Raw genomic sequence first — 27,162 nt, forward strand, 5'->3', positions numbered from 1 at the left:
TGATTACATAGAAACATAGAAACATAGAAAATAGGTGCAGGAGTAGGCCATTCGGCCCTTCGAGCCTGCACCACCATTCAATGAGTTCATGGCTGAACATGCAACTTCAGTACCCCATTCCTGCTTTCTCTCCATTCCCCTTGATCCCCCTAGTAGTGAGGACTACATCTAACTCCTTTTTGAATATATTTAGTGAAATACAGTTTCCAACCAGTGGGTTCAGTGAAGGGAATGTCTTATCAGTGTTGCCATGATGACATGTCTGCAGTGAAGGCCTATTTGAGTTTCTAACTCACATTAAACTTCCCACACTTAATGCATGTGAACGGTCTCTCCCCCCGTGTGAACTCTCTTGTGTGTCTGGAGCTTGGATAACAGAGTGAATCCCCTCCTTCATACGGAGCAAGTGAATGGCCTCGCCCCGAAGTGAATGTTTCACTGAATATCCAGCTGGGATGGGTAATTGAATCCCTTCCCACATTCTCTCTGTGGTGCGGGTGTCCTTGTGTCTCCAGGCTGGACGCTCAGTTGAAGCCTTGTTTTTTCAGGCTGTGTAACTGGTTAAAGCTCTTTCCACAGTCAGTGCACTGGAACACTCTCACTCGGGTATGTGTGTCTCGGTGCTTTTCCAGTCACACTGATGTTTGAATTCTGTTCCCACAGACAGAACAGGCAAACATTTCTCCTTCCACATTCAAAGACCGATGATATTCAGGTCGTGATGAATGGAGTGATTCTGTTAGATCTTGATGTGATGTAGCTAATACCATGTCTAATTAATTCGCAGGTTCAAGAGTCTAGTGTCAGCAACATTAATACCTTATTAAGAAATACAAGATGAGCAGATTCTCTGCCCAGTGCTATACCTTATATTGATCCATCAATCAGAGTAAACATGCAAGTCCCGCGTGTCCACGGTAACTGACACAAGGTCAGACGGCTGGATGGAACCTCGGGTGCCCTGAGCTTGATCTCCGGTGTCTCCAGTCCTGACTGCCCCCTTACATCAGTCTCCCCTCACTTTTATACCCTGCAGTGATCCACCTCTGGCACCGGACTCTTCTTTGTCTTCTCTGCTGGGTTTTGGCAGGAAGCGAGGAAAAGACAGCTGGAACTTCTCTAATCTGTGATTTACAAGGACACTTTCCCTGGTTCACAGCAGTTACTTTTCTTCAGGAATGTTCTCATTATCCCTAAACTTAACTGTCTGCTGTTAGTTGTTATTTCTTATAGTATCACAATTATAGGTCTAAATATCACACATTATAATCTAATCTATTGTGATACTCACTCTGGTTTAAGCTTATATTGTGGTTAATAACAGACAAACCCTGTGCTTTCTCCTGATCTGATTACATAGAAACATAGAAACATAGAAAATAGGTGCAGGAGTAGGCCATTCGGCCCTTCGAGCCTGCACCGCCATTCAATGAGTTCATGGCTGAACATGCAACTTCAGTACCCCATTCCTGCTTTCTCACCATACCACTTGATCCCCCTAGTAGTAAGGACTACATCTAACTCCTTTTTGAATATATTTAGTGAAATATAGTTTCCAACCAGTGGGTTCAGTGAATGGAATGTCTTATCAGTGTTGCCATGACGACATGTCTGCAGTGAAGGCCTATTTGAGTTTCTAACTCACATTAAACTTCTCTTTCCCATAATGCATATTATGTCAGACGTTAGCGATGTCAATGTGTTTTAGCCAAGCTGTGTTAATATCTGTAAAACCTACCAGGGGATCAGATACACAAATCTTTAAAAGTGCGAGGGCAAAGTGGTTAAAAAGCACATGGGATCCTAGGTTTTATAAATAGGGATGTAGAGTACAAACAGGCAGGGGTCATGTAAACCTGTACAAATCATTGGTTAGGCTGCAGGTCGAATATTGTGTCAGGTTTTCGGGATCTTACACCAAGAAGGATGTCAAGACCATGGAGAGGGTGCAGAGAGATTCACTGAGATGGTACCAGGGTCAAGCGTCTTTAGTTATCAGGGGAGATTGGAGAAATGGGCGATTTTCATGAGAACAAAGGGGAATTGGAGATCTGAGAGGGGTGGTCAGAATGTGATCAGGTAAATGAGGAAACACTATTTCCACCAGTCGGTGAGTCAGTAACTCGAGGGCATCAAATTCAAATCATCACCAAAAGGCTCAGACCCAGGCACTCTGTACAACAATGTTCGGGACACTCACTGTCCCTCTGGATCTATGTCCAGGGGAGGAACTGATGGGTTTCTCTTATCTTTGGGTTAACTGTTGTTCTCATTGCGGTTATGGATGCTAGTGCTGGGGAATGAGCACCTTGTGTCAGGGCAGGTACTGCACGGGTTAGATGCAGAGTAAAGCTCCCTCTACACTGTCCCATGAAACACTCCATAGGCAGGTACAGCACGGGTTAGATGCAGAGTAAAGCTCTGTCTACACTGTCCCATCAAACACTCCCAGTGAAGATTCAGCACAGGATTGCTACACTCTCAGCGTTGCCATCTTTCGGCTGAGTCGTTCAACCAAGGCTCCATCAGCCCTCAACCAATATCACTGAAACAGATTATCTGGCCATTGTTTTCATGGCAGCTTGCTGTGCACAAATCATCTGCTGCATTTCCTGTTTTACAACAGTGAATGCACTTCAAATGCACTTTGATGTTGTTGAACCTCATTGGCTGTAAAGCACTTTGGGCTATCCTGAAGTTATGTGAGGTGCTACATAAGGACAAGTCTTTATTGAACAAAGGGAAAAAGGTCCAAAAATGGAACAGTCGGTAACAGGACAACAACTAGTCTCCTCTTATCTTGGAGAAATCAAGGAATCGACACAATGTGTGCTTGAACCAAAGCCGATTTATTTGTCAGATATCCATAAAATTAACCTCCAGCTCAGTTACAGGGAAAACAAAGCCCAACTGTCAGAATGAAGATGGCTCAGTCCTGGATGTGATTAACAACAGCATCCAAACCCTGCAGTCACATGTGAACTCGCTGGCTTGTCAGCAGGTGGGATGGATCAGCGAATCTCTTCCCACACACGGAGCAGGTGAACGGCCTCACCCTAGTGTGAGTACGTTGTTTTGCCATCACATGATTTCTGCGTTTAAAGCTCTTCTCACAGTCAGAACAATTAAAAGGTCTCTTATTGGTGTGAACAAGTTGGTGTGTAGCGAGCTAGGATAACTGAATGAATCCCTTCCTACACTCGGAACAGGTGAACGGCCTCTCCCCGGTGTGACTGCGTCGATGAATTTCCAGCACAGATGGTTAATTGAATCCCTCCCCACAGTCCCCACATTCCCACGGTTTCTCTGTGGTGCAGGTGTCCTTGTGTCTCTCCAATTGGATGATCAGTTGAAGCCTCGTCCACACACAGAACATGTGTACAGTTTCTCCCCGCTGTGAATGGTGCGATGTTTTTTCAGGCTGTGTAACTGGTTAAAGCTCTTTCCATAGGCTGTGCACTGGAACACTCTCACTCAGATGTGTGTGTCTCGGTGCTTTACCAGTCACACTGATGTTTGAAATCTTTTCCCACAGACAGAACAGGCAAATATTTCTCCTTCCACATTCAAAGGCCGATGATATTCAGGTCCTGATGAATCGAGTGACTGTGTCACACCTTCATATGATATTTGGTGTGAGTTCCCTGTCTGTAAATCCTCCCCTTCTCATGCCCTGTAAAAGGAGTTTACAAACGTCATTACTGTAGGTACAGGATAGAAATTCAGAACAGACAATTCTAGCTTCTATGGAACATTCTTCCCTAGCTTGTTCCCCCAAAGCTGTAAATCCCCATCCCACACATTCCCTCCTCCCTGTGCTGAAAGACAAACTCATCGCACCATCTCCAACATTCCTTCCTTCTCACTGAGTTTTGTCCCTCCCCTGAAGGAGCTGACTCTGGCTGGGTTCAGTTCTACATTCACTGGTTCCCCTCCCTCTCCTCCCCTGAAGGTTCTGACTCTGGTTGGGTTCAGTTCTACACTCACCAGTTTCTCTCCAGTATGTGACCATGTGCCCAATCTCTATGTATGAACCTCGACAGTGAGTGTCAACAGGCTTTTCCACTGTCCTCACCTGAGGCCTCACATGTGCATTTTCCAGCAGGGTCACTGGACCCTCCTCCCAATGGCTCAGTGGGTAAAGGCACCTCCCAGTGTGACTGAGTCACAGGAACAGGTGAGACCCTAGTTTAATCCTGTTTGCATATCCTCACTTTCTAATCCCCTGTAAAAGCTGTTTACAAAAGTCATCACTGTAAGTAGGAATATAGGAACAGAAATAGGCCATTCAGCCCCTTGAGTTTGTTCCACCATTCAGTTAGATCGTGGCTGATCTGTATCTTAACTCTGTCTACCTGCCTTGGTTCCATCGCCCTTAATACCTTTGCCTAAGAAGAATGCATCAATCTCAGTTTTGGGATTTCCAATTGGCCCCCAGCCTCAGTTTTATGGGGAACAGAGTTCTGGATTTCCACTACCCTTTAAGAGCATAAGAAATAGGAGCAGGAGTAGGCTAAATGGCCCCTATAAGATCATGGCTGATCTTCGACCTCAACTCCACTTTCCTGCACTATCCCCGTATCCCTTGATTTCTTTAGTGTCCAAACATCTATCGATCTTGTCCACGGCCAGATCAGCCATGATCTTGTTGAATGGCAGAGCAGGCTCGAGGGGCTAGATGGCCTACTCCTGTTCCTAATTCTTATGATCTCAGCCCTGAATACACTCAACGACTGAGCATCCACAGCTCTTTGGGGCAGAGAATTCCAAAGATTCACAACCCTTTGAGTGAAGATATTTCTCCACATCTCAGTCCTAAATGGCCGTCCGTTATCCTGAGACTATGACCCCTAGTTCTAGACTCTCCAGACAAGAGAAACAGCCAATCAGCATTTGTGTGAGGAAGTGCTTCCTGACATTAGCCCTGAACGGCCGAGCTCTGATTTTAAGGTTGTGTCCCCTTGTTGTGGACTCCCTCACCAGAGGAAATAGTTTCTCTCCATCCACCCCATCAACTCCTTTAATCATTTAAACACCTCAATTACATCACCCCTTAATCTTCTATATTTCTCATAATTTACAAACATCATCACTGTAAGTACATGATCATAGAATCACAGAAGTTTACAGCATTGAAGGAGGCCATTCAGCTCATCGTGTCCGTGCCAGCCAACAAAGAGCCATCCAGCCTAATCCCACTTTTCAGCTCTTGATCTGTAGCCTTGTAGGTCACGGCACTTCAAGTGCACATCCAAGTTTGTTTTAAATGATACGAGGGTTTCTGCCTCTACCACCCTTTCAGGCAGTGGGTTCCAAACCCCCACCACCCTCTGGGTGAAGCAATTTCCCCTCTAAACGTCCTACCGCTTTAAATCTAAGCCTCCTGGTTGTTGGGGGAATAGATCCTTCCTATTCGCTCGATCTCGATCCCTCATAATTTTATACACCTCAATTAGATCTCCCCTCAGCCTCCTCTGTTTCAAATAAAATAGAAAGGTGATGTCACAGCCAAGAGGGTAAGCGATGTGGGAACTCAGGGACGACTCCAGTGTTCCTGATGACTACGTGTACGGGAAGTGTATCCGCCTCCAGCTCCTGACGGACCGCGTTGTGGAGTTGGAGCTGAGGGTGGATTCACTCTGGAGCATTCACGATGCTGAGAATGATGTGAGTAGCACATGTAGCGAGTTGGTCTTACCTCAGGTGAAGGGTCCACAGCCAGATAGGGAATGGAAGACCAGCAGGAAGAATAGTGCAAGGAAGGTAGTGCAGGGGTCCCCTGTGGTCATCCCCCTGCAAAACAGATACACTGCTTTGAGTACTGTTGAGGGGGATGACTCATCAGGGGAGGGCAGCAGCAGCCAAGTTCATGGCACCGTGGCTGGCTCTGTTGAACAGAAGGGGAGGAAAAAGAGTGGGAGAGCGATAGTGATAGGGGATTCAATTGTAAGGGGAATAGATAGGCGTTTCTGCGGCCGCAACCGAGACTCCAGGATGGTATGTTGCTTCCCTGGTGCAAAGGTCAAGGATGTCTCGGAGCGGGTGCAGGACATTCTAAAAAAGGAGGGAGAACAGCCAGTTGTCATGGTGCACATTGGTACCAACGACATAGGTAAAAAAAGGGATGAGGTCCTACAAAACGAATTTAAGGAGCTAGGAGCTAAATTAAAAAGTAGGACCTCAAAAGTAGTCATCTCGGGATTGCTACCAGTGCCACGTGCTAGTCAGAGTAGGAATCGCAGGATAGCGCAGATAGATACATGGCTTGAGCAGTGGTGCAGCAGGGAGGGATTCAAATTCCTGGGGCATTGGAACCGGTTCTGGGGGAGGTGGGACCAGTACTAAGTGGATGATCTGCAGCTGGACAGGACCGGAACCAATGTCCTAGGGGGAGTATTTGCCAGTGCTGTTGGGGAGGAGTTAAACTAATATGGCAGGGGGATGGGAATCAATGCAGGGAGACAGAGGGAAACAAAAAGGAGACAAAAGCAAAAGACAGAAAGGAGATGAGGACAAGTGGACGGCAGAGAAACCCAAGACAAAAAACAAAAAGGGCCACTGTACAGCAAAATTCTAAAAGGAAAAAGGGTGTTAAAAAAACAAGCCTGAAGGCTTTGTGTCTTAATGCAAGGAGTATCCGTAATAAGGTGGATGAATTAACTGTGCAAATAGATGTTAACAAATATGATGTGATTGGGATTACGGAGACGTGGCTCCAGGATGATCAGGGCTGGGAACTCAACATCCAGGGGTATTCAACATTCAGGAAGGATAGAATAAAAGGAAAAGGAGGTGGGGTAGCATTGCTGGTTAAAGAAGAGATTAATGCAACAGTTAGATTGGACATTAGCTTGAATGATGTGGAATCTATATGGGTAGAACTGCAGAACACCAAAGGGAAAAAAACGTTAGTGGGAGTTCTGTACAGACCTCCAAACAGTAGTAGTAATGTTGGGAAGGGCATCAAACAGGAAATTAGGGGTGCATGCAATAAGGGTGCAGCAGTTATAATGGGTGACTTTAATATGCACATAGATTGGGCTAACCAAACTGGAAGCAATACGGTGGAGGAGGATTTCCTGGAGTGCATAAGGGATGGTTTTCTAGAGCAATATGTCGAGGAACCAACTGGAGGGGAGGCCATCTTAGACTGGGTGTTGTGTAATGAGAGAGGATTAATTAGCAATACCGTTGTGCGAGGCCCCTTGGGGAAGAGTGACCATAATATGGTGGAATTCTGCATTAGGATGGAGAATGAAACAGTTAATTCAGAGACCATGGTCCAGAACTTAAAGAAGGGTAACTTTGAAGGTATGAGGCATGAATTAGCTAGGATTGATTGGCGAATGATACTTAAGGGGTTGACTGTGGATGGGCAATGGCAGACATTTAGAGACCACATGGATGAACTACAACAATTGTACATTCCTGTCTGTCGTAAAAATAAAAAAGTGAAGGTGGCTCAACCGTGGTATCAAGGGAAAGTAGGGATAGTATTAAAGCCAAGGCATACAAATTGACCAGAAATAGCAGTGAACCCGGAGACTGGGAGAAATTTAGAACTCAGCACAGGAGGACAAAGGGTTTGATTAAGGCAGGGAAAATGGATTTCGAGAAGAAGCTTGCAGGGAAGATTAAGACGGATTGCAAAAGTTTCTATAGATATGTAAAGAGAAAAAGGTTAGTAAAGACAAACGTAGGTCCCCTGCAGTCAGAATCAGGGGAAGTCATAACAGGGAACAAAGAAATGGCGGACCAATTGAACAAGTACTTTGGTTCGGTATTCACTAAAGAGGACACAAACAACCTTCCGGATATAAGAGGGGTCAGAGGGTCTAGTAAGGAGGAGGAACTGAGGGAAATCCTTATTAATCGAGAAATTGTGTTGGGGAAATTAATGGGATTGAAGGCCGATAAATCCCCAGGGCTTGATGGACTGCATCCCAGAGTACTTAAGGAGGTGGCCTTGGAAATAGCGGATGCATTGACAGTCATTTTACAACATTCCATTGACTCTGGATCAGTTCCTATCGAGTGGAGGGTAGCCAATGTAATCCCACTTTTTAAAAAAGGAGGGAGAGACAGAAAACAGGGAATTATAGACCGGTCAGCCTGACATCGGTAGTGGGTAAGATGATGGAATCAATTATTAAGGATGTCATAGCAGCGCATTTGGAAAGAGGTGACATGATAGGTCCAAGTCACCATGGATTTGTGAAAGGGAAATCATGCTTGACAAATCTTCTAGAATTTTTTGAGGATGTTTCCAGTAGAGTGGACAAGGGAGAACCAGTTGATGTGGTATATTTGGACTTTCAGAAGGCTTTCGACAAGGTCCGACACAAAAGATTAATGTGCAAAGTTAAAACACATGGGATTGGGGGTAGTGTGCTGACATGGATTGAGAACTGGTTGTCAGACAGGAAGCAAAGAGTAGGAGTAAATGGGTACTTTTCAGAATGACAGGCGGTGACTAGTGGGGTACCGCAAGGTTCTGTGCTGGGGCCCCAGCTGTTTACACTGTACATTAATGATTTAGATGAGGGGATTAAATGTAGTATCTCCAAATTTGCGGATGACACTAAGTTGGGTGGCAGTGTGATCTGCGAGGAGGATGCTATGAGGCTGCAGAGTGACTTGGATAGGTTAGGTGAGTGGGCAAATGCATGGCAGATGAAGTATAATGTGGATAAATGTGAGGTTATCCACTTTGGTGGTAAAAACAGAGAGACAGACTATTATCTGAATGGTGACAGATTAGGAAAAGGGGAGGTGCAACGAGACCTGGGTGTCATGGTACATCAGTCATTGAAGGTTGGCATGCAGGTACAGCAGGCGGTTAAGAAAGCAAATGGCATGTTGGCCTTCATAGCGAGGGGATTTGAGTACAGGGGCAGGGAGGTGTTGCTACAGTTGTACAGGGCATTGGTGAGGCCACACCTGGAGTATTGTGTACAGTTTTGGTCTCCTAACCTGAGGAAGGACATTCTTGCTATTGAGGGAGTGCAGAGAAGGTTCACCAGACTGGTTCCCGGGATAGCGGGACTGACCTATCAAGAAAGACTGGAGTTCAGAAGAATGAGAGGGGACCTCATAGAAACGTTTAAGATTCTGATGGGTTTAGACAGGTTAGATGCCGGAAGAATGTTCCCAATGTTAGGGGAGTCCAGAACCAGGGGTCACAGTCTAAGGATAAGGGGTAAGCCATTTAGGACCGAGATGAGGAGGAACTTCTTCACCCAGAGAGTGGTGAACCTGTGGAATTCTCGACCACAGAAAGTTGTTGAGGCCAATTCACTAAATATATTCAAAAAAGAGTTAGATGTAGTCCTTACTACTAAGTGGATCAAGGGGTATGGTGAGAAAGCAGGAATGGGGTACTGAAGTTGCATGTTCAGCCATGAACTCATTGAATGGCGGTGCAGGCTAGAAGGGCCGAATAGCCTACTCCTGTACCTATTTTCTATGTTTCTATGTTTCTAACTCCAGCCTATCCAATCTTTCCTCATAGCTAAAATTCTCCAGTCCAGGCTACATCCTCGTGAATCTCCTCTGTACCCTCTCCAGCGTAATCACAACTTTCCTGTAAGGTGGTGACCAGAACTGCATGCAGTACTCTAGCTGTGGCCTTAAGAATGCTTTATACAGTTCAAGCATTACCTCTCTTTTTTTTTTTTAAATTCGTAGCCAATCGTTCCAATTCTTTGTCAAATCACAAACGCCAGACGTCACCTTGCACATGCCAAGGATCACTCTGCGCCAATGCTCTTAGCCAAAAGGCCTAGAGCCACTGCACCGTTCCTGGAAGTACTGCAATACCAGGTTCGTGCCATGGAGGTGGATGGGTCAGGTCCCCCACACACCTCCGTGGAGGTGGATGGGTCAAACCTCCCCACCCACCTCCTGTTTCCAAAAATGCAAGCATATACCTTCCTGACCAGGGAGAAACCACCCGGAGGTCATGGTGGCTGGTCAGAAACGGTACTACACTTGATCTTAGCCAAAAGGCCGAGAAGCGATAGCCTCTCTGCTCTTGTATTCTATGCCTCAGCTAATAAAGGCAAGTATTCCGTATGCCTTCTAAACAACCTTATCTACCTGTCCTGCTATCTTTTGGGATCTGTTGACATGCACTCCAAAGTCCCTTTGTTCCTGTACACATCTCAGTGTCCTACCATTCAATGTGTATTCCCTTGCCTTGTTAGCCTTCCCCAAATGCAATACCTCACACTTCTCCGATTGACTTCCATTTCGCACTGTTCTGCCCACCTGACCTGTCCATTGATATTTTCATGCAGTCTACAGCCTTCTTCTTCATTATCAACCACACAGCCAATTTTTTATCATCTTCAAACTTCTTAATTGTACCCCTACATTGAAGTCCAAATCATTGATATATTTCACAAAAAAAAAGGGCCCAGTACTGAGCCCTGCGGAACCCCACTGGAAACAGCCTTCCAGTCACAAAAACACCCATCTACCATTACCCTTTGCTAATACAAAAGCAAAATACTGCGGATGCTGGAATCTGGAATAAAAACAGAAAATGCTGGAAATCTCAGCGGGTCAGGTAGCATCTTTGGAGAGGAAGCAGAGTTAACGTTTCAGGTTGATGACTCTTCGTCAGAGGTCAACGTTAATTCTGCTTCCTCTCTACAGATGTTGCCTAACCTGCTGAGATTTCCAGCATTTTCTGTTTTTAAAACCCTTTGCTTCCTGCCTCTGAGCCAATTTTGGATCCAACTAGACACTTTGCCTTGGATCCCATGGGCTTTTACTTTCATGACCAGTCTGCCATGTGGGACTTTTGTTGTGTGACGGTGCAGCCAAGTGCATTAGGGGCAACATTGGTGGGCGGCCCTCAACAGCTCACTAGAGCATGTTAAGTGGCCTTCCAGCCCAAATAATTGCCCATCCCTACTTTAATGCCATGGGCTTTAATTTTGCTAACAATTCTATTATGCGGTACTATTTCAAAAGGCTTTTGAAAGTCCATATTCTCAAAATCAAACGCAGTACCCTCGCCAACCCTCTCCATTACTTCACCGTAGAATGCGATCAGGTTAGTGAATCAGGATTTGCCCTTAACAAATCCATGCTGAGTTTCATTTATTCGCTTATACTTTTCCAAATGCTAATTAATTTTGTCCCGGGTTATGGTCTCAAACATCCCCAGCTAACTAACCTGTAATTTCTGCGCTTATGCCTCTCCAAATTTTGTAAAAATGGGTGTAACATTTCCAATCCTCCAGTCCTCTGGCACCACTCTCATATCAAAAGGAGTATTGGAAGATTGTGGCCAAAGCCTCCACAATTTAAACCCTTCATTCCCTGAATACCGAACGATGCATTCCATACATTCCGGATAACTTTTCTACTTTGAGGACTGCTAATCATCCTCTTTGTCTGTTTTATCCTCGCCAATATTATTACTGTGTCCTACTTTATTGTTATATTGGCAGTATTCACTTCTCTGGTGAAGACAGATGCAAAGTACAGAATTAGTACCTCTGTCTACATATTAAGATCGGTCACTCCATTCCTTTGACTACCCGGTTACTCAAAAAAATAATTTACGGTGATTTGTTGGATTGTAATGATGTGAAAGTGACAGTATGAATAGGAGTTCTTTACTGCATATTAAAATCAAATCTATCACAAAACCAACTGGAGGGAACAAAAAAAAAAAACCCTCAACTTTTACTTGAAAAAATACTTTTAAAAAACTGCAGGTAATCTACAATAACAGCACAATGGTGGTAAAAATATAATAATCTATTGCTGCTCCTTCAAAAGCTCATGTGCCACTAGAGTTTCCCATTGTGAAGGGAAAAAGAGAGTCCATCCCACCCCCAAAATAATATATCCTGACGGTCTGGGGTTTTTCAGTTCAATACATGAAACATGAGGCCTAATTTAGGCTTCACTCAGCTCCACGAGAACTTTCCACCACATTCTAATACTGTGAGCAATGGGAGCCACTCGGTCTTCGCCTAGGGAGGGCGTGTATTGCAGGCCAGGTGGGGTGGGGCCGAGGAGCAGTAATTTATTGCACTCCGGGCAGTATTGACACGAATATAATGGACATTGTTCCAGGGAGAAAGCTTACATCCAATCTCCTAACAACAACCTGTATGTGTATGGCCCATTTAACGTAGTTAATCGTTTCAAGGCACTGAGCCACATACGTTGATGCCCAAAAACATAGTCAAAAATGTAGGTTTTCAGGATCGTCTTAGCGAAGGAAAGAGGGAGAGACGGAGAGGTTCAGGGAGGCAATTCCACAAATTAAGGCGTTGGCAGCAGAAGCCACGACCTTCAATCGTGGAGCCAGAAGTCATGGTCCATACCGGTCCCAATGACACAGGTAGAAAGAGGGATGAAGCCCTGCAGGCAGATTTTAGGGAGCTAGGAAAGAGATAAAAAAATAAGACCTCAAATATAGTAATCTCTGGATCACTCCCGGTGCCACGTGCTCATGAGAACAGAAATAGAAGGAAAGAGCAGATGAATGAGTAGCTGGGGAGATGATGCAGGAGGGAGGGCTTTAGATTCCTAAGGCATTGGGACCAGTATGTGGGAGGTGGGACCTGTACAGGCCAATCGGGTTGCACCTCAACAGGGCCAGGACCAATATCCTCATGGGCAGGGTGGGGGGCTGGAGTGGGGTGGTGCGGTTGGTAATGCTGTTAGGGAGGGTTTCAACTAGCTCGGCAGGGGGATGCAAACCTGAGAATAGTTTCAGAAGAGAGAGAAGCAAAGCTGGAAATGGAAGGCAGAAAATAAATGAGCGAGTTTGGAAAGCAGAGGAAACAAAGTCTAGAAAATAGACAACAGGGAGTTTTGCAGTGCTAAACGGTATATACTTCAATGCAAGGCATCGAGGGAATGGCAGATTATCCGAGGGCACAGATAAACACGTGGAAGTATGATCATATAGCTGCTATTGAGACATGGTTGAAATAAGGGAAGGAATGGCAGCTCCTGTCTTTCTAGTTACAGCTAGTTACAGTGTTTTCAGACGGGATAGAGAGGAGGATAAAAAAGGAGGGATGTTGCAGTATTGATTGAGAAACAGTTACAGCTGTGAGGCGGGATGATATGTTCAAACGATCAGCAAAAGAGTCCATATGGGTGGAACTGAAGAACAAAAAAGGGGTGATCACATTGCTGGGAGTGTACTATTAACCCCCAAACTGTCAGAGGGCGATAGAAGATGAAATATGTAGGCAAATTTCTGAGCAGTTCAAAACAATAGGGCAGTAATAGTAAGCGATTTCAACTATTCTAATAATAACTGGCATAGAATTAGTGTGAAAGGCATAGCGGGTGCAGAATTTTAAAATGCATTTTCGCCAGTACATTGCAAGCACAACAAGGTGGGCATGGGGGTGGGGTTCTGGACTTACAATTAGGGAATGAAGATGGGCAGGTGAAAGGGGTATTATTGGGAGGGCATTTTGGTGGTAGTAATCATAATGCAGTTAGATTTAGGTTAGTTATGGAAAAGGGCCAACATGAACCAGGAATAAAATTAATTGGGGAAAAACCAGTTGTACTAAGCTGAGATGTGATTTATCCAAAGTGGACTGGAAACAGCTACTTGAAGGAAAATCAGTGTCAAAATCTGTGGGAGGCATTCAAGGAGGAGATAGTGAGGGTTCAGAGCAAATACGTTCAGAGCAAATACGAGCAAATAGGTGGGACTAATAAATCTAGAGACACCTGGATTACAAGGGGCATACAGAGTAGCATAAAGAAAAAAGGGACATTTATGGCAGACACCGAGGGCTCAAAGTTGCAGAAACTGTAGAGGAGTACAGAAAGTGCAGGGGTGAAATTAAAAAGGAAATTAGGAAAACAAAGGTGTATGAAAAAATATTGGCAAGTAAAATCAAGGAAAACCCAAAGATGTTTTATAAATACATTAAGAGCAAGTGGATTACTAAGCAAAGAGTAGGGCCTATTAGAGTCCATAAAGGTAACCTGTGTAGGGGCAGAAGACGTGGGTATGGTTCCTAATGAATACTTTGCATCTGTCTTCACAAAACATTGCAATCAGGGAGGAGGATTGTGAAATATTTGATGAAATAAATATAGAGAGAAAGGAAGCACTAAGGGATACAAACACAGGCACCTGCTTGACTATGTCATCGTCTGAGCCAGGGATCGCAAGGATGTGCGCCTCAGCTGCGCCATGACAAGAGCTGATGACTGCTGGACGGACCACTGCCTAATCCGATCCATCATTGACATCAATGTAGCCCCAAAGTGGTGAAGGCAGCAAAAGCACTCCCGCAAAAAAGTCAATGCCGGGGCATTCAAAGACCCAGCTAAGAGAGCCCTATACAGTCAGTGCCTCACAGCTAACCTGGCATGCCTTGATTACCCCGAGACGCAGAATGCCGAAAGCACTTGGTCTGCCCCCCCCAGGCTTCCATAACCAGTGCCTGCGAAGAGACGCTCGGTCACTCAACCAGGAACCACCAGGACTGGTTTGATGAGAATGACCAGGAGATCCAAAAGCTAACAGATCACAAGCGCATGGCACTTCTGAGCCTTAAACAACCACCCAACTCGGGAGCAGCAAAGCAGCATTACAAACGACTTAAGGCCGTGGTCCAACAAAAAACTCGGGACCTAAACAACAGATGGTGGATGGAGAAAGCACAGGAGGAGGGGTTTAGCTTCTTTGAAACTGTATTGTGTTGTACAGCTTTCTTGCTCTTTTCTCTTCGTTGCTTTCAGCGTTGAATTACACACACACTCAGTTATAGTAATGGCAGGATCAGGTCTTTTATTTAGACATTCAAACTATACAAACCAAGTATGAAAGTTACTGAGACACTTCACAAAGGCAGCTCTCTGCTTGTTCCAATTTCCGTGGCTGCTTGTGACACACACACCTTCTGAGCTTCCAGTGTCTAATGTGTGGTGTGTGTGTGTCTAACAAAAACCAGTTCCATCTTTTATACCGAAAAGCCTTTGAACTCTTGTTTCCTTGCATAGTACATACAGACAATTACCATGCAGACGATGTAGACTCAAATAGCATTGTCCTGAAATCACGACTAACTGCTTTCTGGATTACTATACACAAACCAGATCGTTTCCTTGCATAGTAACGAAAGGTACACTCATCATCAATCATCATCATAGGCAGTCCCTCGAACCGAGGATGACTAGCTTCCATGTCAAAAAAGGATGAATACACAGGTGTTTCACTGAAGGACCTAATATTCCAGGTCCTGAACTACATCCTGAAGGGTGGAAGATGCCTGTGCGTGGATTTATTTTAACATGTGGTGGACGTTGCACTTCAGCCACCACACAGGCTTGACAGAGCTAGGTCTTGGTCCAGTGGCAAGGGTTATCCGAGATAACTGGAGACCTGCTCTGCTGCACGGACCTAGTGTGCTCACACATTGTAGTGAGGGCTGGCCTGTGCTGCCCCTGGCCCCGAACTCGCCACTCCTGGGCCCCGATCACATCCTTCCACAGTCTCTCGCCGCTCCTGCTATATCTGCCCACGCTCCAATCACTGACCTGGACCTTGATGATGTCACTCTTCGCTGCCATCGCCGTCCTGCACCAGCTCGCGCTGCTCCCTGAAGTAGTATGCCTCCACGCTGCCCATGGCCGCCGCACCTCCGCTCCTTTTATGGCTCCAACCTGCCGCTGGTGTTCTCACACAGGTTGGGGGCCTCCACGAAGTACACTCAAATATTTAACATACAGACGATGTCATGAATTATTATACACAAATCAGATTATTTCCTCGCATAGTAACAAAGGTACACTCAAATACTTAAAATACAAATAAATGACCAGCAACACATTATCCCGAAGTCAAGTCTCACTGCCATAAATCGATTCCCATCATGAAGTACTATATACACACAGGTGATCAGATAAGACACATTTCAAAGGCTAAGTGACTCCATGTTGTCTAGCAGCCTCTTTCGATCCAAACATCCTGTTTTATCCAAACTTCAATCTTCAACTTTTAACCCTTTCGATATCTCCAGACTGCGCCGAAGCAAAGTGTTTCAGAAATGTGGGCTTACGCTCCCATGTATTGCACCTCAGAAAATTTATCCCATGCTGTTAAGAGAAGCAAGAGAGGAAATTGCAGAGGCTCTGACCATTATTTCCCAATCCTCTCTGTTTACAGGTGTGGTGCCGGAGGATTGGAAGACTGCTAATGTTGTACCATTGTTTTAAAAGGGAGAATGGGATAGACCGAGTAATTACTGGCCAGTCAGCCTAACCTCATTGGTGGGAAAATGATTGGAATAAATTCTGAGGGACAGGATAAATATTCATTCAGAAAGACACGGATTAATCAAGGATAGTTAGCATGGAATTGTTAAGAGAAGGTCGGGCCCGACTAACTGATTGAATTTTTTAAGGAGGTAACAAGGAGGGCCGATGAGGATACTGCCTTTGATGTAGTCCATATGGATTTTAGCAAGGTCCCACATGGCAGGCTGGTCACGAAAGTAAAAGCCCATGGGATCCAAGGCAAAGTGGCATGTTGGATCTAAAGTTGGCTCAGAGGCAGGAAGCAAAGGGTAATGGTTGATGGGTGTTTTTGTCACCAGAGAAATGCTTTGAGTGGGGTACTGCAAGACTCAGTGCGAGAAACCTTGCTTTTTGTTGTATATAATCAATGATTTAGACTTGAATGTGGGGAGTATGATTAAGAAGTTCGCAAATGATACAAAAATGGCCATGTGGTCGATAATGAAGAAGAAAGCTGTAGGGTGCAGGAAGCTATCAATGGATTGGTCAGAGGGCAGAACAGTGTCAAATGGAATTTAATCCAGAGATGTCTGAAGTAATGCATTTTGGGAGAGCTAATAAGGCGACGGAATAGACAATAAATGGTAGGACACTGAGAAGTGTAGAGGAACAAAGAGACCTTGGAGTGTATATCCACAGATCCCTGAAGGTAGCAGGACCAGTAGATAGAGTGGTTAAGCAGGCAAATGGGATACTTTCTTTTATTTGCTGAGGCATAGAATATAATTGCAGGGTGGTTATGCTTGAACTGTATAAAACAGTAGTTAAGCCACAGTTAGAGTACTGCGACAGTTCGGGTTGCCACATTACAGGAAAGATGTGATTGCACTAGAGAGGGTACAGAGGAGATTTACAAGGATGTTGCCTGGACTGGAGAATTTTAGCTACGAGGAAAGATTGGGAAGGCTGGGGTTGTTTTCTTTGGTAGAGAGGAGGCTGAGGGGAGACCTGATTGAGGTGTATAGGATTATGAGGGGCCTAGATTTGAGTGAATAGGGAGGACCTATTTCCATTAGCAGTGTTCAATAACCAGGGGACATAGTTATAAAATAATTGGGACGAGGTTTAGCGGGAAGTTGAGGAGAAACCTTCTCGCCCAGAGGGTGCTGGAGGTCTGGAACTCACTGCCTGAAAGAATGGTAGAGGCAGAAACCCTCATATTAGTTCAAAATATTTGGATATGCTCTTGAAGTGCCATAACCTACAAGGCTAGGACCCAGAGCTGGAAGGGTGGAATTGGGCTTGGTAGCTCTTTGGCAACTGACAAAGACATAATGGGCTGAATGACCTCTTTCTGTGCTGTAAATGTTCATGGTTTCTATGGTTATCTATTAAAACCGGGATGCTCAAGAGGCCAGAATTGAAGAAGCACAGATTTCTCAGAGAGTTGTTGGTCTGGTGCTGACAGAAATAGGGAGGAGCGAGGCCATGAAGTGTTTTGAAAACAAGGCTGAGACAGTGCGGGGAAATGGTGGGTTTGCAAACTTGTTATTTTAAGCAGAGAGTTCTCTATTACAACAGAATATTCACGTGAACAAATCTATCTCATGAAATTCACTGTTAAATGGATAGTGTCAGAAAATTGTGGATTTGCATGCAGCCGGCGAGAATTAATTGGAGTGTTTAAAATGCTAAAAGGATTTGATTGAGTAGATACAGAGAGATATTTCATGTGGTGGGGGAATCCAGAAAGCGGGGGGTGGGGTTCGCAGGGGCGGGCAATCTTAAAATTAGTGCTAGGCTGTTCAGCAGTGAAATCATGAAGCACTGTTTCGCACAAAGGTTAGTAGAGTGTGGCATTCCCTCCCCAAAAATGTGTGGATTCTGCGTCAACTGAACTGTTCAAGACGGAAGGAGACAGATTTTTATTAGTTAAGGGTATCAAGTGAAATGAATCAAAGGCAGGTAGATGGTGTTAAGATACAGATCACCATAATCTAATTAAATGGAGGGACGGGTTCGAGGGGTTGAATTACCTCCTATTCCTATCTTCCAACATTTAATCATCTGCTGTATAATGGATTCCAGAGTTTGGTGAATGTGAAGTTTCACCGGAATTTCTGGACAATGACTTCAGCACTGGAAGGGTTGAACATCCCCTTTAAATGGATGGGATTGGCTGTTTTTATTTAAGGCCGAGCTCCATCTGTTGTGAATTTCACAGAATTCCATGATAGTAAAGATCAGATAATTGGTGCGGGAGAATCAATGATAAACTTTGCAATATCTAGTTTAGTAAAACACCCCCACTGCTCCGCTCTGTGATCAATCAGAACTAAACTAATTAGTGGATTTATTTCAAGGTTGTTCAAAGGCTCTGGACAAGACATTCTCGATCTATAGATTTTAATCACGAATGTTCTGTAATTGCTGATTTTACGATAGCCCAGATGCTAAACTGATGTGTCCATGATTCTGTTTCTCTCTCCCCCTTCCCAGAGTTATAGTAATATTCTTGTTGTTAACTGGACAAACAGTGAGCCAGGTGGGAAGGCGCTCCCTGGTGCCGTGTGGGAGTCTCCACCTGTGCCAGGCGAGTCCCAGCAGTTCTCTCGCACCCACCTGCTGGGACAGGACAACACTTGCACAGAAGCTTGTTGTTTAATGTGTGAGTGGCACAGTGCAGTCCTTAAGAACATAAGAATTGGGAGCAGGAGTAGGCCATTTGGCCCCTCAAGCCTGCTTCCGCATTCAATAAGATCATGGCTGATCTGATCATGGACTCAGCTCCACTTCCCTGCCCACTCCCTTATCGCTCAAAAATCTGTCTTTCTCCGTCTTAAATATATTTAATGAACCAGCTTCCATGGCTCTCTGGGGCAGAGGATTCCATAGATTTACAACCCTCAGAGAAGAAATTGCTCCTTATCTCAGTTTTAAATGGATGTTATTCTGAGACTATGTCCCCTAATTTTAGTTTTCCCTATGAGTGGAAATATCCTCTCTGCATCCACCTTGTCAAGCCCCCTAATTATCTTATATGTTTCGACAAGATCACCTCTCAATCTTCTGAACTCCAATGAATATACGCCAGGTGTGTATGGGGTTACACAGTGTATCAGGATCCTGCCTGGTGTGTATGGGGTTTCTGGATTTAGGAACCTGCCAGGTGTGTATGGGGTATCAGGATCCTGCTAGGTGTGTGTGGGGTTTTGCAATGTACCAGGATCCTGCCAGGTGTGTATGGGGTTTCACTGTGTATCAATTTATCTTCATGTCAACCTCCTCATCTCCATAATCAACCTTGTGAACCTTCTCTGAACAGCCTGCAATGCAAGGGTGTATCCTTCCTTAAATACCGAGACCAAAACTGTACGCAGTGCTCCAGGTGTGGCCTCACCAATACCTTGTATAGTTGTAGCAGGACTTCTCTGCTTTTATCCTCTATCCCCCTTGCAATAAAGGCCAACATTCCATTGGCCTTCCTGATTACTTGCTGTACCTGCATACTAACTTGTTGTGTTTAATGCGCAAAGACCTCCAGGTCCCTCTGTACTGCAGCACTTTATAATTTAAATGGAGAAAAATTGCAATTTGCTTTTCTATTTTTACTACCAAAGTGGATAACCTCACATTGTCCTACATTATTCTCCATCTGCCAGATTTTTTCCCCTCTCACTTAGCCTGTCTATATCCCTCTGCAGATTTTTTGTGTTCTCCTCACAGTTTGCTTTCCCACCCACCTTTGTATCATCAGCAAACATGGCCACATTACACTCGGTCCCTTCATCCAAGTCATTAATATAGATTGTAAATAGTTGAGGACCCAGTACTGATCCCTGCGGCACCCCACTAGTCACTGTTTGCCAACTGGAAAATTACCCATTTATCCCGACTCTCTGTTTTCTGTTAGTTAACCAATCCTCTATCCATGCTAATATATTATCCCCAACCTCATGAACTTTTATCTTGTGCAGTAACCTTTTATGTGGCACCTTATCGAAAGCCTTCTGGAAATCCAAATACACCACATCCACTGGTTCCCCCTTATCCACCCTGCTTGTTACATCCTCAAAGAACTCCAGCAAATTTGTCAAACATGAGTTTTTTCCCTTTCATAAAACCATGCTGGCTCTACTTGATTGAATTATGCTTTTCCAAATGTCCCACTACTGCTTCCTTAATAATGGACTCTAGCATTTTCCCAACAGCAGATGTTAGGCAAACTGGTCTATAGTTTCCTGCTTTTTGTCTGCCTGCTTTTTTAAACTGATCGGCTCTAACCGCAGCAATACAAAAACACAGCCTGCCTGTCCCGGCCATTACATTTGTGCAGTGTTAAGGACCGCTACGGCGGGTCTCTGGTCTGGCCTGTGCCAAGTTTATCTGCATTAATTCGGTCCTGTGGGTCAGTTTCATGGCCTGGGTGTTCATTCTCGATATTTCCTTCCCTTCATTTCTGGCATCACTTCATCATTGCATTTTAACATCTCCCTTAATAACACGGAGACTGTGAGTAATATCAGCTCAAGAATCAGCACAGATAATGTCAGTAATATCAGCTCCAAAATCAACACAGATACTGTCAGTAATATCAGCTCTATAATCAGCACAGCACACTGTCAGTAATATCAGCTCTATAATCAGCACAGATACTGTCAGTAATATCAACTCTAAAATCAACAGATACTGTCAGTAATGCTGGCTCTATTACCAGCAAAGGTACTCTCTGTTATATCAGCCCTCTAAACCTGATCCATATAAAAATGCCTGTGGGTTAAACCCTTCCCACACTGAGGATCTAATCAGCTTTTTATCAATACTGGATCCCACGCTCTGCTCCTGCCAGGTGTGTATAGGGTTTCACAGTGTATCAGGATCCTGCCAGGCATGTATGGAGTTTCACAGCGTATCAGGATCCTGCCAGGTGTGTATGGGGTTTCACATTGTATCCAGATCCTGCCAGGTGTGTAAGGGGTTTCACTGTATCAGGATCCTGCCAGGTGTGTAAAGGGTTTCACAGCGTATCAGGATCTTGCCAGGTATGTATGGGGTTTCAGTGTATCAAGATCCTGCCAGGTGTGTATGGGGTTTCACAGTGTATCAGGATCCTGCCAGGTGTGTATGGAGTTTCACAGTGTATCAGGATCCTGCCAGGTGTGTATGGAGTTTCACAGTGTATCAGGATCCTGCCAGGTGTGTATGGAGTTTCACAGTGTATCAGGATCCTGCCAGGTGTGTATGGAGTTTCACAGTGTATCAGGATCCTGCCAGGTGGTGTATGGGGTTTTACAATGTATCAGGATCCTGTCATCATCATCATAGGCAGTCCCTTGGAATCGAGGAAGACTTGCTTCCACTCTTTGTGAGTCCTTAGGTGGCTAAACAGTCCAATACGAGAACCACAGTCCGTGTCACAGGTGGGATCGATAGTCGTTGAGGGTAAGGGATGGTGGGACAGGTTTGCCTCATGCACTTGATTTCTGCATGCTCTTGGCGATGAGACTAAAGGTGCTCAGCGCCTTCCCGGATGCACTTCCTCCACATAGGGCGGTTTTTGTCCAATGACTGTGTGTATGGGGTTTCACACTGCATCAGGATCCTGCCAGGTATGTATGGGTTTTCACAATGTATCGAGATCCTGTCAGGAGTATAAGATTTCACAAGACTGGCAAATGTTAAGAGTTACACACAGTTCAGGCCAAAGCCAGCATTATTAATGATGTAGAGAATATTCTGGTGGGAAATATGGAATGGGGTGATCATCGATGAATTATTTGATCATTCATTCGGATTTATAGTCTGGTGGTATTTTATTATGGTTATGTTTATTATTTTTGTGCTGCTGAGTTTTGAAATTAAATTGTTATTTTATGAATGTGTTTTCTATTTGCACAATATATGGCTAGGTATAATTCCTCTGACCACCATGGACAGTGACATTGACCATGAGTTCATGGAGATTGGTCCTGGTTAGTGTTTCTACTTATGAAGACCTCTCAGTGTCAGCACCGGAGTAATGAGCACTGTAGGAGGTGAGGACGTTTACCACTGTTCCACTAATATTACCACTGATGTGCAATGTTATAAATCATGTAACCTGAAATAGTGAAGAGATGCACAGTATCTTTGATTGGAATATCTGTAGAGGACTTACATTCACAGTAAAGGCCATAAATATACAAATGGTAGAACTGACTGATGTTTTATATCATAATTCTCCACTTGTGCATGTGTTTCGCTGTGTGTGCACGGACATGCATCTAATCAAAGTGACATCATCTTTTCCATTCGCCACTGTAGAAATGTAAAAAGGACTAGGCCACTGACATTGTAAAATTCAGTTCTCTGCTGTTTCAGTCACGCTGACACTGGTGTAATAAACACACAGCAACAAGAACAGCTTGAATATACACAGCACCTTTAATATCGATATACTTCCCCAAGACCCTTCACAGAAACTTAAAAATCAGTAAATGGGCCCTGGTAAATCAGTAAATGAGGTAGAAGGAGGGAGATCAAAAGGTTGGCCCATGAAGTGGGTTATAAGGAGTGTCCTAAATGAGGAGCAGGGGGTGGAGCAGGCTAGGTGAGGAATTGCAGAGCAGAGAGCGAGGACAGGCGAAGGCACAGCCTCCATAGATGGGGCAAAGAGCGAAATGCACAAGAGGCCAGAGTTAGCGAATGGAGTGTTCTCAGGGATGGGGCTTGTAGGACTGCAGGATGAAGAAAAAGAGGGAGGGATGAGGCCATGAATGCATTTAAACATAAAGATGAGCAAATTTTATATAACGATTGATGATGGGGCCTCCTACCTGTTGGTAATGCTCTCCTCTAATTCTGCTCTCTTGAGCATCCCCCATCATAATTGGTGGCCGTGTCTTCTGTTGCCTGGGCCCCAAGCTCTGGAATTCCCTGCCTAAACCTCTCCGCCTCGCTACCTCTCTTTTCTCCTTCAAGGCGCTCCTTAAAACATATCTCTTTGACCGAGCTTTTAGTCTCCTGCACTAATTTCTACTTATGCGGCTCGATGTCAAAGTTTTTATATCCTAATACTCCTGTGAAGCACCTTGGGATGTTTCACTACTTTAAAAAGGTGCTATACAAAGCTAAGTTGTTGTTGTACTTTCAATAATTAAGGTCCGACATGGCAAACTGGTCACAGAAGTAATAGCCCATGGGATCCAGGCAAAGTGGTAAGTTGGATCCAAAATAGGCTCGGAGATAAGAAGCAAAGGGTAATAGCTGATGGGTGTTTTTGTGACTGGAAGGTTGTATCCAGTGAGGTTCCGCAGGGCCCAGTGCTGGGTCCCTTGCTTTTTGTAGTATATAATCAATGACTTGCACTTAAATGTTGGGGATATGATTAGGAAGTTTGTAGATGACACTAAAATAGGCTGTGTGTTTGATGAAGAAGCTGCGCACTGCAGGAAGATATCAATGTACAGGTCAGGTGGACAGAACAGTGGAACATGGAATTCAATCCAGATCAGGGAGGTAATGCATTTGGGGAGGTCTAACCAGGCAAGGGAATATACATTAAATGGTATGACACTGAAAAGTGTAGAGCAACAAAGGGATCTTGGAGTGCAGCTCCACAGATCCCTGAAGGTAGCAGGCCAGGTAGATAAGGTGGTTAAGATGGCATACAGAATAGGTGGCTTTATTAGTCAAGGCATGGAATACAGGAGCAAGGAGGTTATGCTTGAACTGTACTGTGTGCAGTTCTGGTCACCATATTACAGGAAAGATGTGATTGCACTAGAAAGGATGCAGGGGAGATTTACAAGAATGTTTCCTGGTCTGGAGAATTTCAGCTATGAGGAAAGATTGGAGAGGCTGGGTCTGTTTTCTTTGGAAGAGAGGAGGCTTTGGAGAGACCAGATTGAGGTTTATAAAATTATGAGGGGCCTGGATAGAGTGGAAGATATCAATGTACTGGTCAGGTGGACAGAACAGTGCCACATGGAATTCAATCTGGATATGTGTGAGGTAATGCATTTGGGGAGGTCTAACAAAGCAAGGGAATATACATTAAATGGTAGGACACTGAAAAGTGTAGATCAACAAAGGGACCTGTTTCTCTTGGCAGAGGGGTCAAAAACTAGGAGCATAGATTTAAAGTAATTAGGGGGAGGTTTAGAGGAGATATGTGGGGAAATGTCTTCATCCAGAGGGTGGTGGGGGTCTGGAACTCACTGCCTGAAAGGGTGGTCGAGACAGAAACCCTCACCACATTAAAAAAAATACTTGGATGTGCACTTAAAGTGCCGTAACCTACAGGGCTACGGACCAAGAGCTGAAAAGTGGGATTAGACTGGACAGCTCTTGCTCGGCCGGCGCGGACACGATGGGCCGAAATGGCCTCCCTTCCGTGCTGTAAATTTCTATGATTCTATGGATTCAGCTCTGAACCGGTTTCCATTTTAAACTTTCCGCAACTGTGTTCTCTATTAAGGGAGCGCTCTGTTTTTCAGCCAGTTTGACAATAACCTCATCAACGTGGACTTATTTCAGCTGAAGCAGAAATCCCTGCTCCTTTCTCCCACCTAATTCACATCCGTTCCTCACTGACTGAAACTGACATTGTCGCGTTAAACAGTAATTCATTAGAATTAATGGGGATAAGTTTTCTCTCCAAACTTGCTCCGATGCTGTGACCGGATCATGTTCAGTCCGGCCTCAGGTAACCAGAGGCTGAATGTTCCAGGTGCTCGGCGCAGGGCGATAATCGGTCAGTGTGAATGTGTTAACCCTTTACTGAGCTGATCTGTGTGTTCAGTCTGAACTGCTGGTTCTGCCTTTGTTCAGTTAAATAAAACAATACTGGGTACCAAACGGTTCGTGAGTGAAAACACCGCGTATTACTGTATAAATGTACATGGAATGAGCAAGGACCGGGTTCCCACCCTGTGTTTACTGAATTGCGAATTCTACAACAGGCAGGAAGCGCCGCTCGGCTAGGATGGGGTAAATCCCCTGAGTTCGGGTTCCTGCTTTCTGTCCTGCAACTGCTCTACAATGTGTCCGTGTGGAGACCGGGATTAACCCGAAGATCCCCAGTGTAAAATGGACTGCCCTCAGTCACTGTGTGGGTGAACAGTCACATCATTGTTACAGCCGCGAGGGACAGAGAACTAACTCCCGGCGCCAGGGAGCATCTCTGACCGCGGGAAGCAGGCTTTCAAAAGAAAGAGGAAGTGTAGAAAATGCTATTACAAAACAAAATGAAGCTTAGAAGCTCCATTAGCCTTACCTCAATCACACAAGGATTTTCTGTCTCTTTATTTCCGTGCAGATGTTCCAGGTTAGATCCTTGTTATTTCACTACAACCAATCAGGTAGAAGCTCCTTGTTTGATTTTAGCAAGTCACAAATTGTGAATGTGATCTGCCCCTTGGTCTGGGAGATTCAGAGCTCCGTTTTCTGTGGGAAAGGTGCTGCCAGCCCTCAGGGTGGATTCAACTCAATCATTCCTCAGTTGCTTCAGAACAGGGAGGAGTTTCTCTGGTGAAATCAAATCCAAGCGGTTTGGCAATTCGCCGCCACTTCAATTGTGAACAGAATTAGTTATATATTTTCATCTGTTATTAAAGTCACAGAATTCCAGGACAATAAAGATCAGATAATCGGCCAAGAGAATCTACGGGAAACTTTGCAAAGTATTGCTTCACATAACCGCACACACTCTTCCGCCCTGCGTCCAGTCTAAGCTAAACAGCGGAGCCCAGAAACTTACCTGGGTATTGACTGGGGAGTCGGTCAAACGTTCGGTCGGAGAGTTTCTTTTTCTATAGATTTGAATGAACAAAGTCCTGTGGTTGCTGTTTTTTGACCTGCCCAGATGCTAACCTGTTGTGTTCAGGCATTGACACTCGGGCCAGCCCAGACAGCCCCGCCCCGCCTCCGGGTCTCCTAATAATAATCTTGTTGTTCAGTCGATAAACAGTGAGCCAGGTCAGAACAACCCGCTCCCTGAGTCTTGCCCCGCTCAGAGTCTCCGCCTCTGGCGGGGCAAGACAACAACACTTGCTCAGTCGGTTGTTTTTATATGTGGAGACACAGTGCAGTCCTTCTAAGTGATCTGTGTTAACCGCAGCAATGCGGGCTCCAGCCATTTTAATGCAATGAACTGAATAACAGGCGTGGCTGATACAATACCGCCCGCTGTGTGCCACCGTCCGAAACGAATTTCTAGGCCATGCCTCTGCGTATAAACCAGGGATCCCGTATGCAGATTTAATAGCCTCCTCAACATGCCCTATCACATTTAAAGACTTGTGTACGTATAGGTGTCACTGTTCCTGCACCCTTTAAAATTGAACCCTCTCGTTTACGTTACCTCTACTTGCTCTTCTTACCAAAATGTATTACGTCACACTTCTATGCCTTGAATTTCTTTCCCCATATGTGCACCTATTATCATCATGCTGTCTATGTCCCTCTAAAGTCTGTTACTATCCTCCTCATAGTAAACTAAATTGCCTAGTTTCGGGCCATCTGCAAACTTTGAAATTATGTCTCGTATACACATATCCAAGTCAATAATTATATATGAAGAGCAATGACCCGAACCGGCCGCTGGGGAACACTACTGCACATTTCCCTCTCGTCCGAAAAACAAATAGCCATCACTACCCTCTGCTTTCTGTCCCCTAACCAAATTTCATATCCAGCTTCACTGTCCCTTTAATGCATGGGCTACTCCCTGAAACAACATTTACAAATACAGATTAAATTTCCGTTCAGTATCATGAAATAATAGAAATCTGGGGTACAGAAGGAGGACATTTGGCCCATCGTGTCTCTACGAAAGGAAACGAGATATCTAGCCTAATCCTACTTTCCAGCACTTGGTCCATAGCTCTGTAGGTTACGGCACTTCAAGTGCATATCTAAGTACGTTTTAAATGCGAT

At 44.8% G+C, this 27,162-nt stretch overlaps 1 long non-coding RNA gene and 1 pseudogene across 1 annotated transcript; both read right to left on the reverse strand.

The window, feature by feature from the left end:
• Nucleotides 1-2,830: 2,830 nt before the first annotated feature.
• On the reverse strand, nt 2,831-26,347 carry LOC139273399 (uncharacterized). Its single transcript, XR_011595099.1, has 2 exons — nt 25,502-26,347; nt 2,831-3,673 (listed from the first exon to the last, which is right to left on the reverse strand). It is a non-coding gene; the product is annotated as an uncharacterized lncRNA (long non-coding RNA).
• LOC139274243 (U2 spliceosomal RNA) lies at nt 9,786-10,020 on the reverse strand (annotated as a pseudogene).
• Nucleotides 26,348-27,162: the final 815 nt, after the last annotated feature.

This window comes from Pristiophorus japonicus, chromosome 9 (genome assembly GCF_044704955.1).
Source record: "Pristiophorus japonicus isolate sPriJap1 chromosome 9, sPriJap1.hap1, whole genome shotgun sequence".
Taxonomy (NCBI): domain Eukaryota; kingdom Metazoa; phylum Chordata; class Chondrichthyes; family Pristiophoridae; genus Pristiophorus; species Pristiophorus japonicus.